This window comes from Terrapene carolina, unplaced genomic scaffold (genome assembly GCF_002925995.2).
Source record: "Terrapene carolina triunguis isolate 2854851 unplaced genomic scaffold, T_m_triunguis-2.0 Scaffold62, whole genome shotgun sequence".
Classification (NCBI taxonomy): domain Eukaryota; kingdom Metazoa; phylum Chordata; order Testudines; family Emydidae; genus Terrapene; species Terrapene triunguis.
The window spans coordinates 33,529,630-33,543,718 of NW_020664413.1; positions in this window are offsets into that span (position 1 = coordinate 33,529,630).

Consider the following 14,089-nt stretch of genomic DNA (forward strand, 5'->3'; position numbering starts at 1 on the left):
GGAAAAATGTGTACCCCATATTATAACAACTACCACCCAGGGCAAAGCTAAACCAGTGGTAGGAACAGTGTGAGGTTAGCATAGACAGGGCTCAAGCATTTTCACCACCATAGCATAAAAACATGCTCTGAAAAAGTTTTTATGACAAAGTGGCAAAATTTCCTGAGCCCTCTCTCCACTAGAGACGTAGAAGCAATGCAGCTGCATTGTTGATAACTAGTGCTGTAATATAGGTACCATAGGTGTTTTGTAATCAATATTACACTATGTTCTTTAATTATTTTGTGAATCACTCTAAGACCAAGGCATCATTTGCCCTACATCAGTCCAGCTGGTACAAAGAGTCTGTTGGACAAGTATAATCTCCTCCACCTCTGTAAATACTCCAGCTGCAGGAACCTCTATTCCAGGGACAGAGCTAGCTCCACTAGCTCTGCATAGAGTTTGCAGGGGTCCTGGCACATGCAGCATTTCAGGGTAAGGAGAGGGAAGACTGGGAACAGGAAGAGGCATGATCAAGGCAGTCCTGCACTTCAGCAATTCTGTGGCCTTACCAGGAGCTAAACCAGTCCTCAGCTGCCCCTGAATAAGGGAGGTTCAAACCGCTTCCTCTCTATTCCTACTGCCAGCACAAGTATGAATCTAGGCTTCCCTGTTTACTGGATGAATATGGACATTTTTAGCTGTAAATCTCACTGCACTTAAACTTAGTTACTACCATTCAGCTAAGATGCAATTCAGTTTCTGGAATGTGAACAGTACCCGTCAGAATTCAAAGAGCGATGCAGAATTTTAGACATTTAGAAAATTAAAATAAGTTCAAATGTCCTTCATGCAAAAAGTGCATTTAAAGAGGGATATTTAAAAAAAAAAAACCTGTAGGATTTGAACCAAGTAATAAAAAGGTGGCACCACTCTTCTCTGCAAATCTGTTCTTTCACAGATAACAGGCACCATGTTGCAGCAGCTTCGGGGTAAGAGGGGTGTTAAATGTTTATAACATACTGTAAGGAGTAGGGCATGGGCAGTCATGGTTAGAGTCAAGTGCCAGGAACCAAAGCCAGGTGTCAGAGCTGGAGGCAGAGTCAGGAGTCAAGTTAAGAGTTAAAGCCCGATCGGAGTCAGAGTCAGGGGATGAGCAGGTAGGGTGTAGGAGCAGGGACCTGGAGCAAAGCAGGAAAGAAGGAACCAGGAGCAGATGGGGATCTGGGATAAGGAGGCAGGAACAGGTTGGGAGGGAAAAAACAGGAGTCGGGTCAGTAGGCAGGGTCCATAGGGACAGCCAGTCAGGGATTCACCTAGTTGTTCAGACACCTTCCTGCGCCTCGTTCTGGCTTTAGTACATCTGGGCCAGCCAGTGGGGCCGGATGTCTCCCCCAATCAGGAACTTTGTCAGAGGAGCTCTTAGTGAGCTAACGCTCTGCTAGCCCCTTTCTCCCAAGGTTCCAGTGAGCTGCCAGGTGTCCGCCATGGGCTGAGCACTGCCTGGAGGCCCAGGTTCGAGATATGTGATTCCTCATGTATACATCCCAGTCCATGGAGTTAGTTAGAAAACCTAATTTCTGGGTGACTACTATATCATAAGATCCCATATTACAAAAAAAAATGCCATAGAATACGTTGGAGTATATTTTAGCATGACATTTCGTGATATACCCTATTGCACTTTTCTCTCAGTCACTTTCCTCCATTAACTGGTGGCTGGAGGAGTTGAGCAGAACATATAGCCACACATTTGTGTCCAGGTATATTCTGTTTAAATATGTTTAAATTAATTTTTTCACTAATTTATAACAGTGGTTTTATATTAAATTATTTCTGCTGCTGAGTGGATGCATTATATTTCTTTTATATATGATTCCTTTTTCCAGTATTTATATTTGAAACCTCTCAGAAGTGAAGTAAAATGTCTTTGAGCTGAAGACATGCCATCAATGTTTTTTTATATCTGAATAAGCTAAACTAAATTGCCTGAAGGCATCTACAAAGACTTTTATGACATCTGAAGACAAGTTACTGGTGAAAGTGAAAGTTTCAGTGCAGAACCTCATCTACCTAGAATGTAGATAATAAAACAGTGCTATCTAATTATTGCTATATTCTGTCTACACCATTCATATCTTACTCAAAGAAATGCACAAGTAACAAAAATACTCAACTTTGTGATATTTGTCATGGCTCTGTTTTTGCCCTTAGAGCACTGGGACTTGAGTTATGTCTTCATCTGGAACCTAAGAAAAAAGCTGACTACTGAGTTTTTTCAGTCCACTAAAACATTGGCACACAGATATGTCTTTGATTATTGTTGACATAAGTGCAAGACTAGCAAAGGGATTTTGTAAAATGACCTTATGTCCTCATTGTTTCTATTCTATTCCTTTATTTTCAAGGGCTTATAATTATGCAACTTGCTCTGGGCTAAACAGTACACTAGGCTCGCAGATGCAGAGACTCTGGGTTTAAATTTCTCTTCTAAATGACAAGTGATAATGAGTTTAGCTATCTCATCATAGTCCATAATAGACATCTGTTCACCTTACAAAACCAGAGTTGCTACTATGAAGGTGTTGGGGGGGGGGGAAGGGAGGGTTGAGGAACAGGACTGACTGCAGCAGTCACCCTCACTAATAGCAGCAGCACGCCTAGCAAGGGTTGTCTTTTTCTGCTGCTTTGGAGAACCAGTACATAGAAAGTTCTGGTAAAGGTGACAGAGTCATCACACAGCACCTTCAACACAAACTAACAGCATGCAGAACCCTGAACTAATGGCCATCCTCACCTATGTGGATCAGCTATGGGGTGGGACTAGGAAAACAAGAAGCAAAGCACCCAGAGAGAAGGAGGAAGCAGAAGAAAAAAGTGTCCAGAGGAGTGAGCAGGAGAGGAGGTCTACAAGGGGGGATAAGCCTAGAAAGAAGAGGGAAAGATTAAAAATGAAGGTGAAGAAAAACACCAAGGTGGCAGACACAACACCTTGTGAGTGTGAGGGGGTGGAGTGCACGGGGGTGCAGGAATGGGAGCAAATGAATTGGTGTAAGGCTGCTGTTTTAGAGGACAGAAGGTATTCTTGCTTCTATTTTTTGTCCTGGGCTCTTTGGCCTCCAGCTGTAGCCCCACACAAAGCAAAAAAACCACCTTTGGCAGAATTCAGAATAACTGTCAGTCTCTGGTAATAGCAAGAGTGTTGCAAGTCAGGAATGAGATACATTTATTTGCAGAGATGTGTGGAAATACACGAATAGCACTTACTAGTCTATTCCCCCAGGCCTTGAGCTAGCCAGTGCTATTAACGAGTTAGATTCACTGGCATCACCATTAAACAAAAATAATACAAAAATATAATTTGGATTTAAATTTGTTTATAGATTTTTCATCAGGGATACATTTTTACTTGAATAGTTAAAACTAAAATAAAATATCCACAAAACTGTGTGGTTTGCAGAAACATAAAAATAGAAATTTGTCATCATAGGATTCTTTATAACTCAACATCCAAGTGATTAAAACAATTAACATTTTGCAGGTTATATTGCACAACACAGGCTTTAGATTTTGGAAGCAAGATAAGTTCTCTCTAAACCAGGGATCTCAAATTCAAATCACCACGAGAGCCACATGAGGACTAGTACATTGGCCCGAGGGCAGCATCACTGACACCTTTTCATATAAAGATACAAAAGCCCCCACCTTCTGCCCCCAGCCCTGCCCCCACTCCACCCCTTCCATGAGGCCCCACCCCTGCCCTGCCTCTTCCCACCCCTTCCCCGCCCCCATTCCACCCCCTTCCCCAAAGTCCCCACCCCAACTCCGATCCCTCCCTGCCCCTATTACAACCCCTTCCCCAAATCCCCGCCCCATCCCGTCTCTTCTCCGCTTCCTCCCCTGAACACGCGGCTCCCTGCTCCTTCCCCCTCCCTTCCAGAAAGTACTAAGCACCGCCGAACAGCTGTTTGGCAGCGGGAAGAGCCTGGAGGTAGGCAGAGGAGAGGGGACGCGGTGCGCTGGAGGGGCGGTGGGTGCAGGGAGCTTGGCGGCTGCAGGAAATAACTCTGGGGGCTGGGAGCTTGGCAGGCCATAGCAAATAACTGCAGTCCACATGCAGCCCACGGGCCACGTGTTTGAGACCCGTGCTCTAAACCATGGTGTTCTGGGCAAATTCCCGACTGGGTAATTAATATATTAAATTCACCATATAGCCTCCTTTAGCGAAGACATTTCTTCATATACTTCTTATCCCAAATGACTGTATAGGGTTTCCTTGAACTATTTATTAAACGGTTGCTCTAAGAACTGGTCATATTTCAATGGTGGATGAAGTTTTTATGAGTTTGTTGTAGACTCTTATTTTATTAAACATGTATTAACTGTTTTTCACAAGAATTTTTAACTGAATATGTGTGTGTGTGTGTGTATATATATATGGGAACATATATATACACCTATATATAGATAGCCTATATATGGGAACAATTTTGCATAGAGCAAAACTATATAGTTACTTGCTCCAGCAAAAGCCTTGGCACATCTTTGTTACAATAATCAACACTTAGCCTTTTTATGGTTGCCATTCTTGTCTTTACACTTACTTTTAAATTTATTTTTTACCTTTTTTTAAAAATAGGAAAAATAAAAAATAAAACTCCAAAAAGAAAAAGATTCATGAAATGTGACTACTGTTATCCAAACTGGTGCACGCATGGTCATTCAGAGTTAAGGCAGATACTTGAAGACAGATCCAGCTGAAAATATCCATGGGCTTTTGAGCCATGTGAGCTCCAGAAGGCCATGGATGTTGGCTCCAAAGCAGCAGGTGTATTCAAAGGAAAGGTTGACCTGTCATGGAAGCTAAAAACACCCTGCAGCTTTGCAACCAAGATTTGCTGCAAAGCAGCACAGAGAGGGATGCTTCTGTATTCCAGTAGTCAAGATTAATGGCACAGTCATTGGCTCACTTGCAGTAGTGCAACTCATTGGAGTTAAGTCTGAGGACTGGGAACACTGACTGGTTATGAAGTAGAGATGAACTGAAATGTAGTGTTGAGTATAGGTCAGGTGTGGCCAAACTGTGGCTCGTGAGCTGCATGCAGCTCTTTTACAGTTAAAGTGCAGCTCCTGGAACCCCTCCCCCCACCCCAAGACTGGGAAGTGGGGAGCTCGGGGCTTCTGCCCTGTAGTGGGGTTGTGGGACCAGGGACTTCTGCCCTGCATGTTGGGGGTTCTAAGGGCTTTGGCCCAGTGGGGGGCATCAGGGCAGAAGTCCTGCACCCCAGCAGGCGCCGCCCCATGAGGCAGGTTGTGCATGTCTTGTGGCTCTCGAACTTCTGAAAATTATTGTATGAAGCTCAAGTCAGTGAGTTTGGCCACTCCTGGTATAGGTATTTAGCTGCATACAAGGTAAATGCTGATATTTGGCCTTGGACAAATATTTTTTCAAAATCCTATCAGAAGCCAAATAGAAGGATGTTCAGCTTCCTTCCTACTGTATCTGCAGCATGCTCAGCTGGACTATTGCTGCTCCAGTTTTCCCCTCAGCCATTTCTGATGGGGCTGCAGCCCAGGCTGATGAAAGGTTTTGAGGAAGTTCCACTTTCCCTAGAATCTCCATCCATCTCTTTTGCCCTGTTAAGGTTATCCTCTGACTGTCATTCCTATCCCACCTACCACCCCAATATTAGACACCTTCACCCATTCACTCTCACTCCACCCCCCTCCACTGTATCAGACAGTCCTAATCAGGAGTGAATTCAGAAACCCTGAAAGAATACAGGTTTAAGTGGCTTCAGTAGCTTTTTGTACTATTTGTATCATTCTCCACTCCTGCAATTTGTATTAAAACAGTAAAATGAGAAAAATATGGTTTTAAATATAGGGGTCCAGTAAAGAAAGTTTGTGTAATTAACAATGATGGCCCGATTCTGATCTCACTTCAGTTTTACACTGTTATAATGCCATTTACTTCACAAAAGGTTTCCAGGTTTTATACTAGTGTGACTGAAATCTGAATCAGGCTTATTTTATTATGGTCACAACAGCGAGGTATTAACAAAATACAATACATTCTAGTGAATGAGATTGTGAGGTTGACTAAATACTGTTTTTATTACAAGCAGTCTGCTGCAATAAATGGTCAAGTAAATACATGAAAATATATTATTTAATGTTTAAGCCACAATTCAGCTTGTAATTCAGCTTTGGCTGAATAGCATTTTTCCAGCTGTTTGGTATTTGCCCAAATGCTACAGTCAGACAACTGGGAGCCAGACTTTAGTTTGCTGATGTAAGAAAGCTTTCCACACTTCCCATTACTTTTCTCACCAGCTTTCCTGTTGCACTGTTTTGCACGAGAGATTGTAACTTCTGTGGTCCTTGACCCAGTATTCAAGCCATTAACCACTTAGCTCACTCCGAGATTACTGTTCAGCAGCCAAGGACACCAGCCTTGATGTCTCATTTGTCTACTTCCGTTCCAATGTTCATGCTTTTTTCAAAGCCAGCTGCTGTACATGTAATTCCTTCCCCCGTATGCCATCCCTTCACCTTCTCCTTATTCAAATCCCTTCTAAAGACACACTTTTGCTACAATGCCCCAAAAAAGTGAATTAAAAAGCAAAACCAAACAATACTCCCCTAGGGGACACACAATGCTATTCCTTTCCCTGATTTTCTAAGTGCATCTCTCTTAGACCTATCTTTCTACTAGACCGGAAGCTCTTTGGGTAAGGGAGAATTTCCTTTTTGTGGTGAATAGAACCACAAACACATTTTTAGAGTTTAACATATAACAAAAAAATGTCTCTCAGTCTGACATGTGCGCCAGTGATTATCCCCCATTTAGTGGTCTCCACATCAAATTATCTTCAATAAAGCACAGATTTTATTGGCAAGTACAGAAAATAGAGAGAATGCAATATAAATTGACTAAATTATATATATATGGCTAGAGTAATTAAGAAAAGATTTGTTAGCTAGGCTTAGGGCTTACAGTACAAAATGTTATCTAATACAGCTGAAATCTGAAATTTTCCTTTCACAGTGTAAAAACTACCAGTGTTAGGTGCTGTGGTGGGCAGGGGGTCATACTCAGGTAGCTTCAAAGCTCTTTCTCCCTTTCAAAGGTCTTTTAGGGTTTTGGTAAGCCTTTGGGCAGTGGAGTCTTGTTAGCATTTTCCCTCTCAGTTACTCTGTAACAAGAGTCCACTCCTTCTGAGGCACAGCAGCTTTCCTCCTAGCTAGGGCCCTTTCAAGTGACCAGCTCTCCTTTTAAAGTTTGCTTCCTCCAACTGGAGCAGGCTGTGCAGGTGAGTCTATTTGGTAGGGATTGCACCCAGAGGCGCTCATTAGCCTTCTCCTGATTGGGGTGGGGGCATGCCCCATTTCATTTGCCTTTAAGAAAGCTGAGCTTCTCACCAGGGGAATAGAACCTTAAGCAAGCAGTTTTTTCACTTGATTTCTGGCTATACTTTAGTTTCCTTTTATACACATTAACCAATGTGTAAAAGTCCTTGCTGACTTGAACTGTTTTTCTTTTTTAATTATCATGCAAATCTATATAGCCTCTTTATAGGCAGGCTATGTCACACAGCTATAGAACACTACACATTAGAATTAGCAGGTACTGTCCACATAAAATCCATGGCCAGAATTTTCAAAATTGTGCTGGGGAAAGGGAAAAACTTTCAGAATAGCTTAGCATTGACCTAACTCTGCTTCTGTTGAAGTCAATGGGTTATCGTTCATTTCAATGGGAATTGACTTCAGTGGTAGCAGAATTAGACCAACGCTGAGCTTTTTTTTTTAAATCATACCATAGGTGCCTAAAGTTAGATGCCTAAATAAGAATTGAGAAGCTTAACTGTAGGCATCTATGGTATGATTTTCAAAAATACTCAGCTTTCATCTAATTCTGCTCCCTTTGAGGTCAATTCCCATTGAAATAAGTGGCCAGAGTTTCAAACATAGCACCTTGTATGGTTAGAACTCCTTATAATCAGGCGACTTAATTAGATGCCTAAATACTGAAAGTAGGAAACTAGCGTTAAGCAGCCATCCTTGAAAATCTTGGTCATTATATTATATATAGGTACTTACATGGCTCCTGTCATCATAATATTTAAGCAGCTCATTATTTGGATTCCATGCACCCATACTCAGTTTGTTTGTAAATATCTGGCAGTGTTGGTGCTATATCAGTCAACTCTTTGCTAAAAAGGGCTTTGTCCTGGCCTTGCAGGAATAAAGACAAGATGCAAGGGATCAGGTGAGATAGACTTCTGTCTGGAAGGAAGGGGGTGTAAATACCCTCCCTCTCCTGGGTGTACATAGTGGGTCAGAGTCCCACCTGAACCAGCCTCTTCTGGTCCACATGTTTTCTTCCTGCTAGCCTGGTAAATTCAATTTGTGATGAGCGCATTTTCTTCAGTGATAGTCTTTTCCAAGTATATGCAAGCTGCACCAAATGTGCTCAGATGTGTTTACAGGACTAAGAAGATTTATGTACAATGCACTACTAATTTCTAGGAAGCAGCTCCAACATTTTCAGAAGTGGGACAAAAGAAATAAAGATTTCTATTCCAGTCTATGAGCACAAAAACTGATGTCAATAAGATGTGGTGAAAAGATTTTCACTCTGTTTTTAATGCCTAATTTTATGCTAGACATTATGGGTGCATAATCTGACATGACACAACCACTCAAGCATTTAAAAATGCTTCAATTATAATGTTAGGTATACAGTATCAGAAGTGCATGCAGCTTCTTAAACTAGGAACATAATAAGAGAGAAAACATGGTCAAGTAGCCTTTTTTCATTCCTGGTTGTAATTGCAAAAACTAACAAGTTCCAAGAAATCCCTCTTCTACAATAGTGTGATACAAAATAGTACATTTCTTCCAGGGAGCAGAAGAAATTGCTTGAATACGCAGAACTGCTTATTATCACCAGCATATGATTCCTCCCTCAGATTGCACATCATCACTGCAGTTTGTTTTCTCTGCAACTCTATTAAACCAAGAAGTTCTCTAAAAGGATCTAATTTTTTGCAACATAGGGATGCCATTATATACTGTGCAGTTTAAACAGTTTTCTCATATGACTTCATTATTTTGCTTTGTGTGATGAAATTTTGTATTGGTCTGAGATTGCATTTAAATATGGATTACCGATGGGTGACTTTGCTTGCTAATCTGATCCATGCCCCCAGTCATTTAACAAATCACTCATCAATAGTTAATATCTAAATGCAAAGTGGTTTCACTAATTCATATAAAGTATTTGTATGAATTCATTCAAATTAGCCAACCCATTTTGGTTTGTAAAACTGTTTTAGAAATCACAACATAGGCATTACTTTTAGGCATTACCACAATATAAATATTAATAATAAAATAATGGAATAGTAATTAATAAAAGTAATATATAATTAAAAGTGCTATATGTGAACTAGAAGTTTATTATTATTTGTCACTCCAGACAACCATTTGCTTTTTTGACAGGATTTACAAAATTAATTGATGTAGGGAATGTAACAAGTATAAGGCATTTTTATTTTAGTGAAATATTTGACAAGTCTCTTGAAATTTTAGTTGAAAAATTAATTAAAATGGGTTTGTATATGACCAGTGTCACAAAGTTTGAAAACTGGCTGAAGAGCAGTAAACAAAGGAAAATACCAAATAGAAATGTATGAAATCTGAAAAGGTGGTATTAAGAGAGGTGCTACGGGAACTGATGTTAGGTCAAATCTTATTTAACTTCCTTATTAATGACAGGTTTCAGAGTAGCAGCTGTGTTAGTCTGTATCCGTAAAAAAAAACAGGAGTACTTGTGGCACCTTAGAGTTAGTCTCTAAGGTGCCACAAATACTCCTGTTCTTTCCTCATTAATGATCTGCAAGAGAGTGTGAAAGCATGTTAATTAAAATTTATGAACCCCAGTCACGACAAAGAAAGGAACTTTAAGAGTTTGGAAGTGTGGGCAAGAAATCATAAATGAAATTCAATCTGAATAAATGAAAGATCATACAGACAGGGAAATATTCTCAAACACAGATTATCACTGGGCAAAAATGGGGTTGGGACCATCCTAATAGAAAAACAAATACTTCGTGTTTCTTCAGTTTTCAGTTGCATTACAGACAAATGGATCTATATTATCAAGGTGCCACCTCTACAATATCCGCCTCCATAATACCATGTCTGAGTCCCTACTACACTGAAAGGATGTCTGTGGCTCAGCTATCATCCTGAATGTTCAGGGTCCCCAGCAAATACACTGCCTGAATTAATAACCATTGAGCATCTGCCCATAACAGAATCCATGTTGAGGAAACAGGAGTAAGATGATTCACAGTCAGGACTTCCTCAGCCCCCAAACCCACTCTGGACCCAGAACTGTGCAGAGGAGACACACAACCCCAGGGAAAGTAGGCTCCATGCAGTCACATCCCTCCCCAGTCATGTAGGCTTGAAGAAGGGAGGAACTCCTTAGGCTGAGCCACCAGCGGGGCCAAAGACTGAAGCCAGCCAGCAGACTAGCTACAGAAGCAGTTCCTGCAGGTACCTTTGGACAGTGGCGATATCATCAGACTATGTTTTCTACAGTTTTCACTGTTTTACTCTGGACATTCTTTTCCATTTGCTGACTGGTGCTTTGTTTGTGTCCTCACCAGCCCTCTCCCTCCCAGTTACTTCTCTTCAGTCTCATTCTTTTCTTCCCCCTAACCCACTTACCTCCCTTCCCTCAATGTTCCCTTCCTTTGTTCTTTTTAGTGTATCCCCTCTTGCCTTCCCTCCTTACCAACATTTGCTTTATAAAACATTAAATATATATCAAATAAATATAAATCAACAAAAACTCAGCTAATAATACCAAAACTAACAATATTTGCAGAGTTCTGTTCACTCTGCTTGTATGCTACAGTTGTTTCCCCCACACTTTATCTGTCTCATCTATTTAGATTGTAAGCTCTTTGGAGCGGGGCCCGTCTTGTCTACGTGAACACTTACTTTATGGCAAGCTGGGGTGAAAATCTACCCCTCACTAGTCTGCTGTGCATTATGTGTCTATATGGACCCTGCTGCTGCACACTAAAAGTCACATAGTGCGCTGTGATCTATCCCACTTTGAAATGGGAGTAGACTAAAGAGCACTTGGGAACTTTTAGTGCATGGTAGCAGGATCCACACAGATGCTTAGTGTGCGGAATGCTAGTGTGATTGAGATTTACACCCCACTTTGCCACAAACTAAGTGTGCATGTAGACAGGCCCTTAGTGCATAGAGTTCCTTGTACAATGGGGTCCCCTGAGCTACTAAAACATAAACAGTCAAGACTAGTAAAAATTCACACAGAGCCTCTGACTTGAGATGTTAATTCATGATCTCTAGTTAGCACTGTATCGTCACTGGCTGTTCCACTGCAATGGTTGCTGAGGATGCCTAAAGAGGGACCAGTTTATGTTCTGACAATCTTGCTGTGACAAGCAGAGCACTTGGGCTATGTGAGCAATCGTATGAGTTCCCCATTCCTGTAGACATGCATCTGCAATTACTTTGATTCAGTCAGGCTCTGTAAGAGTCTGTCTGCTCATAATCCTTGCTTGGACAAAAACCCTTGGAAGAGTAGCTGATTAGATCGGGATAGGTCTCTAAGGAAACCTTCTCTTCGTGGTCCCAGACTGACAGAAGAAAGCTTGCAGGTATCTTGATTCTGTAAAAGACTTTGTTGACCCTTACTTTGTTCCTGTAGGTCCCCAGAAGGAAGCAAGAATATAACCATGAAATTGATAAGATAGTAGTAAAGGTGGATTTCTTTGTTGAGGGAGGCCAATTAGATGAACATAAGTTTTCCGGGGGTCTAAAAAGAGGTCAAAGCTTAGGTACTAGATGTGTCTGAAGCAGATTTCAAAGTGGAGGAATCTGAAAAAGGCTGAGCGTATGGAGACAGACCTCAATGAGTTCTACTGATCATAGGACACCCCATGCATAAGGGAAAGTTTGCCATCCTGAACCTGGCCAATATATAACTAAGTGGTTCAGGGGGACAACTCCAACACAGAATGAAAGCTCTCCCAACATCTTCAAGTACTAAATGTCTGGAACAACTACCTAAGTTCCCCTCATAGTAAATAACTTCAGTAAATAGCCTAATAACCAAAGGCTTCTGGATATCTTAGCAAGGGTGATCATTTGCCCCAGACAAGAGGAAACATGGAAAGTAGTTGGGCAGGTCAGGAGAAATATTGTTCCTTGCTGAGAGCTGAGAAGGTAGATTTGGCCTTACCTTTGTGTTTCTGGGCAATGGCAGATCTTGAAATATTGCCACTGAACCTGTTGTTCTAGTAAGGATAGAAGGGCCACTTCTCTGGGTGAATGTGGAACTCAGAAGATTACAGACCTGGAGTAGAAATGCTCCTCCTCTGAAGCTGAAGCTTCTTCAAGACTGTCCCACTTTGTTTGTATCCAATGTTTATCTGAATAGATCAAAATAGACAAAGGTACGGTAAAAAAGAGGAGAGTAGTTATATGTTATGAAACACAAGTTATCTTATGAAAAAGTAGCATGAAACACTGATTATTTCATGTACCACATCACAGATGACTTAGACTTGTGAAGGGTCTCAAAACTTTATGTTTTGGATTCCTAGGTATTTGTTAGGTTTTTGTTTATGGTTTTAACCGAAGCCATCGGGGTACTAAAGCATCTAGGGCATGCATCAAGAGAGCACATAGAATAACTGTATTCTTTCTATAAGGAATGTTCCAGTTTTTTATCTAGAGAATTTTAGGGTGCCACAACACCCTCCATAAGACTTTCTGTTTTTAAACAAGAGAAGATAGAAAGATCCACTCTAGATGTGGTGGAAAATTTTGTATCCCTTTCCACCTTTTACATCTTAAGACATACCTTTATAATGGACTTTTTTTTTTGTGCATCTCCTATTTTTTAATCTATCCCAAGGAACTCAAGAATGAGAAAGTCAGTTTCCTCTCAAGTTCCCTCATTTCAAAATTTCTCTTCACAGAAGCTGATCAGAGGGTTCTAAGGCCTTGGAAACCTTAACAATGTGTCAATCTAGGATGGGTCATTAGACTTAAACTGTCTACTAACACCATCCAAATCAGTCCTCACCCACTGAGGTTGTGGTGCAGTAGTTTTTCTCCTTGGAGTAAGATTTTTTTTCTGGCTCTTTTCTTACTTCTTTTGACTTTGTCATTATTTTCTTTCTTGTTCTTATTAATGGGAAGAAACAGAGGAAGAAGATGGGGAATCCCTAGCTAGTTCAAAGGGATATGCTCCTGCCAAAATAGTCCATACCAGAATCCACCCCCTGAATGGGGCCCACTACTACAGCGAGAATGAGAATAAGCTGCTGGTGCATACAACTTGTAGATATAATAAAGGGAACCTGTGCTGACCAAAGGTCAAAAAGAGAAAAAAAAGAAGGTGTGTTTGGGGAGGGGAAAGTTCCTGACATGTTAAAAGCTTTTCATTTAATCTTTGTATTTAACTTGGTCTTTATTTGTTATCTTTAATTATATGCAGGGCCGACTCTGGCTTTTTGGCCGCCCAAAGCAAAAAAAAACCAAACAAAAAAACGGGGCGGCCAGAACGGCAAAGCAAAAAAAAAAAACAAAAAGCGGCCCTGCTACCCTAGGATTGGGCAGAACGCCGCCTCGAACAATCTGCCACCCCAAGCACCAGCTTGCTCAGCTGGTGCCTGGAGCCGGCCCTCATTATATGGGATCACCAAACACACTAAAGGAGACATTTTAAATTCAGTATTAATCCAGAATTACATTTCCCCAGAGATACAGTAGTTGATACTGTTATTAAGCTTGTTCTGTTTTGTTTGGCACTGAATTACAAAATCCATTCAGGTTCAACAGAAACTCAGCAAAACATTTTCAAGGCCAGGTCATATGAGTCAATGCACATTTTCTGAGGAGTCAGAAAGCAAAGCTCTATAGGACAAAATTTAGAGCTGCCTTCACCCAGCACAATCTTCCCTAAGGGGAGAGTGGCTCTCCTACCACCACCTGCCATCCACCAACACAAATCTGCATTGAAGTGCAGCTGCCCCGGGGTACA